Genomic DNA, 5198 nt, shown 5'->3' with positions numbered 1-5198 from the left:
CTCGCGGCTGACAGGCAATAAATTAAGGGCGCTCGCGCCGTCCCTGCCGCGGAAACGCTGCCCGGCCCGGGCTCCCCGTGTCCCAGGGCCGCTGGCCCCGGCGCCGCCTCCCCAGCACAACTGGGGGCTGCCCGCGCCCGCAGCAGCCACAGCAGAACGGGACGTTTCCGCGCAGAGAGAGTAGCTGAGCCACCCGCAAGCCCGACTTGGTTTAAACCAGTCATGAGACCAAACGAGCTCCTCAAACACCATCCTCCCCAAGGCTGAGGCTGCGCAGGGGATCGGGTTTTAAATGCTGCCCATTCACTGCCTGTAGGTAGAGATAACGTTAGGAGCTCGGGCAGTGGCAGCCTTCCAGCCCCTCTCCCTCAGGCACCTGCCGCATCCCCTCCAGTGCCAGCCTCCTGGAGCTCTCCCTTGCAGGTCAAGAGCGAGACTGTTTTCATTAGGAACACACAATAAATCATCTCATTGCACAGTTAATAGCCTTTAAAACAGTCATTTGCATCCTCCTGCCCAGAGCCCCAGCCAAGATCCCCCTGAAAGCAGGATGTTCATTTGTTTCTGTGGTCTGTTTTCCAGCTCTTGCCCAAAGATGTTTCTTCTCCTATTTTCTTTTGGTGATACCTTGAACTGAATCTTCCCTTTTTTACAGAACTAGGTGATSATTTTCACAACTGTGACTAACACTATAACAGAGCACCTCAGACGTGCAGATTTATGACACACCTCTATCTCCACCACAGGGAATGCAAAATTCCAAAAAGATACATACATTAAACATACATCTCCTTCAGCCTCTATATGTTAAAGATGTATTTTGATAAGCACATTTACACACAGCAGCCCAAGCTCAAAACTGAGCCTTACCTAAGTACTTTCTCCTCAGCTTCTTTCTTTTGGTGATACACACAGCTGTGAGTCGCATTCTTGCTTCCATTTAGAGGTTCCTGAATGTGAAGGGACCTGTTGGGGATAAAGCAGTAAAATTTCATGTATGAACTGGTCAATGGGGAATTTAAACAAAGTGTAATTAATAGGTTCCACAGTACCCAAGTAGTACTAAACACACCCAGATAATTCAAAGCTCCATCTCACAACAGGCAGGAATGCTCTTAATTGACTCAAGAGTCCCAAAATAATTACTTCTTGCATATGCTTTACAGATGGCAAGAGGGAAGAAAACTTCAAGAAATTCATTTCACCTGTCTTCTGTTTTGCTTCATTTATTACTTCTTTCTTAGWTTATCAGCATAAAAAAAAAAAAGCAAAGAAAATAACCTTTCTTCTGGAAAGTTTCCTAGTCCAACCATTTAGTGAGAATAAAAAAAGCCACTGAGTTGCAGGTGAGTTAACACAGGCTAAATTCTAGATATGTTTGAAGACTAAGAAATGCTAATAAAAATGTGTAATACACATTTCATTTTTATGGGGTTGACATGCAATTTTTAAAAATTGAAGTAGGAATAAAAGTGACAGAGAAGTTAATACAAACAGGTCAATGTAGAAGGAAAACCAAAATACGGTTTGCATAGGGAATTCTCTAATTAAGACAGTTGCAGAAGTGGTTTATCGCAGAAGAAGAGATGGATTTTGGAGAAAATAAGGAAACAGCAGAAAGGAAAGCAGCTGTATCCTTCAAAGGAAGAAATTTGGATTTTGGCAGATCGGTCTCTTTTCCATAATAATCTGAATACTGATAGAATTGATTTCTCAGTAACTTTTTGATAATATTGTGCACTGTTAATTTCGACTTTGTAATACACATATTTTTTCTTGTCTCCAAGTCAAAACAAGTATATGGTTATAGTTTTTGTGTATGATAAGGAAAAATCCAATGCAGCATCCTAATTTGCCTCAGAAATCAAGTGATCAAGAAAAAGGAAGAAAAAGCTAAAAAGCAGCTTTGAGAGGGTAGGAATTCTGGTTTGCTAATAAACAGCAAAATCCAGCACATGACATAAATCTCTGAGTGCTACTGGGTACATTAAAACACAGTTATCACAGACAAAAGRGGGTACGGAATCTTTTTAAACCAACTAGCAGAAAAACAAAGATTTTCGGAGCTTGCATTAAAATTGGGTTTCTCGGAGAGTTTAGCAAGGGCTTGCCTGTCAAAGTACTGCATTATAAGTTGAAACCAGCATCGGCAGGAACTGACTCCTTCCTTTACTCCAAAGGCTACACGAGCTGAGGGCACCGTTTCCCTTCCAATCTGAGAGCTTTATGGACCTCTCCTACTCAGCTGACCGTTTAATGGTTATAACATTTAATGCTATTTGGGCTTTTGTTCCTGGCAGCCCTGTGCATTTTACTGCAAGTAAGGTTGTAAGGGACAAGATGATAGAGCTGGCTGGATTTCAAGACCCTAACCAGAGTGTTTGAGCTTGCAGGATTTAAAGGCCTTAGCATGGCCTGGAGAATGGGAGGCTCCATTTCCTTCCAGGCTGAGAAAGGATCATGTTCTGGCAATTGCCTTACGCTCTGTAATGTGCTCCCATGTAACTGAGCCCCTGTCAGAATTGGTGGCTGAAGCGCTTGTTAAATGACCCCCCCCCCCTAAAAAAAAAAAAAAAAAAAATGAAAAAAAAAAACCCCCCAAAAAAAAAAAAAAAAAAAAAAAAAAAAAGCTGCTTTCTCTCTCACCCTAGTTATACTCAGCTCACCCTGGGTGCCTTACAAGGTCTGCAGAAGATGGATATCCTCATCACTCATCCTTGTCTTTCAAAGCCCAAAATTTCATGCCAAAACAAGCAAGCACAAATGTAATCTCAGAGTAAGCTTACATTTCTGGAGCATTTTTTGAATGTGCTACAAATACAGCCTAAATACCAGCCCATGTATTTGTAAGGGGAGCCTGCTACTCAGACAAAGTAAATTAAATCCTTGCTGAATTTTCTGTATGTCAAGTTAAGCAGCATCTACATTGTCACTGATGGACTATTTTAGTGGCTATCAGACCTATACAGGAATAGCGCATGTGAACTATGGTAATATAAGAAATAAAATTGTTTGTAAACAGTTTATTGCCTTCTTTAAYATTTACATTTGGTACTTTGTGACAGGTGACGTTATTCAGGAAAAGCTACTCAGGGAAGAACAGAACCCGGGGAGCTCTCCAAAGGTCATGTGATCTGTTTCCTTATTCCAAGGGATATTGACTGAACCTGAAAGCAGACATCCTGACGGGCATCCGGCCAGCATTTTATGCCAGATTTTAAACTGCAGAGATTTCACAGCTTCCCCAGGCAGTCTCACCTGGTTTTTGATTATCCATGTATTTAGAAAGATTCTCCTCATACCTATTCTGGCTCCCTGCTGCAAATTGATTATTTCTGCCATGGATAGAAGAAGTGATTATTTCCACTCTCTGCGCTGCAGCTTTTTACATGTTAAGGATGACTACAGTGTCTACTCCAGCTAACAGCCCACAGCAAGGTTTCTACTCGTTATCCAACTATTAATGAAAATACTGAACAAAGGGGACCTGCTGCCCCCCTTAAGTTCACTATTAAAACAAATGCTGCACTCTTCATAATCCATCTTCAAGCATTTTCCAAGCAATTATTTCTCACCTCATAATTTTATCTGTACACAGCTTCCCTAGCTTGCTATAAGAAGGGTAAAATGCCATACTAGAGCCAAACACTATTTATCCTCTCTCCACAAAACCCTATCATCAAAATAAGTTAAATGTGCCCATCAAGCACAAGCTACACCACACCACTGTTGGTGGTTACTTCTCCATTCATTACCTTTTAAGTGCTTACAAATTGAATGTTTATTCCACTGTTTTTCTGGACCCCCAAATTAGACCGACTCATCTCGACTTTGCTCCTCTTCCCCCTATTTCTCCACAATCCTTGTTTCCTGAGATCCCGTCTGCCAGGCTGCCGAGTCTGCTGAAGCTCCGACAGGGCTCGAGCTTTCCGCGGTGACCCTATTCTTTGTACAGTATTATCGTGTAACTCGAGAACTGCAGATGTATCTGAGTATTGGAACTGTGCAAATCATTGCCACAAAACCTGAAACCATGACCTTTGCTTGAGGTGCTCCAGCCAAGCTGGGATGGGGAGAGCGCTGAGGGGACAGGGCAGGAGACTTGATTTATGACCATTCATTAAAACTACATGAAACTGACTATTTATAGAAGTGGGCTTGAGCTGAAAGGCTCAAATGCAAAACCAGCCTTTCTTCATAATTCAGGGTACTTGCACGTGGAAAAACAAGGAAGCCTTTTCCAAAAGCCTGGTGAATGCAACTAGACTCAATTTGCATATACCTTTTTTTTTCCCCCTCCCCTTTCCATCTCTGTTCAGTTTGTCACTGGCCAAAACGCACAGAGGGCACCTAAGCAGTCACTTTAGTACAGTCCTGCAGCACGACCCTGGAACAGGCAGCTGCTGCAGCTTGGCGAGGAGCCAGCGCTGCACCGGGATGGCCTGCAAAGTTCAGTAGCTCTGTCTGGAGATGTCAGGAAAAGCAAGTGCGGTCCACTGCGCAGCCCTCCCTGCCACAGGGGCTGTGTTTGGKCACAGACTCTGATGCCCGCGCAGCTCCCGTCGGGGACATTCCTCTGCCTCGGCTCACAGCAGAAACGCCTTCCACCACCCAGTGATGAAAAGGGGGATCAARCAGCTCGCAAAGCGAGGGCTCTTTCGGGGTGAGGTTTCTATATTTAGAGCAGCTCAATAAACACCATTCTGGGCTGTATGCAATGTGCCTGCCCAGAGCTAAGGTCACACACACACACACTCTTGTGTGCACATATGTGTTTCTGCACAAGCTCATGTCGCTTACGGATCGATTAAATGTGAGAAGCTGCTTACATAATAAGCAGCTGGAGATCAAAGTAGCTGTTCCCTGGCAAACCGCTTTAGTCAGCGCAAGAGGCAAAACTCTTAGCCCAAGTTACGAGACCTATGAAGAGAAGAATGAGCTTTTTTAAAATTCAGGTGTAAAATCCATTGTAAAGGTCAGGTTTACAAGGAGACCATCCCAAGATGCTAATGACATGACAGTTTTATGAGTCTGGAAAATGATACCTTGGCTGAAGCTGGGTAATATTAGACTGAGGGATTTATTTAAATTGGATTACTTTTTTTTTTCCTCCCCTTTCAACTTTGCTAGTGATCCTGCCAAATCTCAGAGATRAGAAATCCTTATTTGTAGAAATACTCCCTCTACATTCAATAGAA

The sequence above is a fragment of the Nothoprocta perdicaria genome, unplaced genomic scaffold, assembly GCF_003342845.1.
Source record: "Nothoprocta perdicaria isolate Ctin4 unplaced genomic scaffold, notPer1 scaffold_71, whole genome shotgun sequence".
NCBI classification, from domain to species: Eukaryota; Metazoa; Chordata; class Aves; order Tinamiformes; family Tinamidae; genus Nothoprocta; species Nothoprocta perdicaria.
This window is presented reverse-complemented; position numbering follows the sequence as displayed.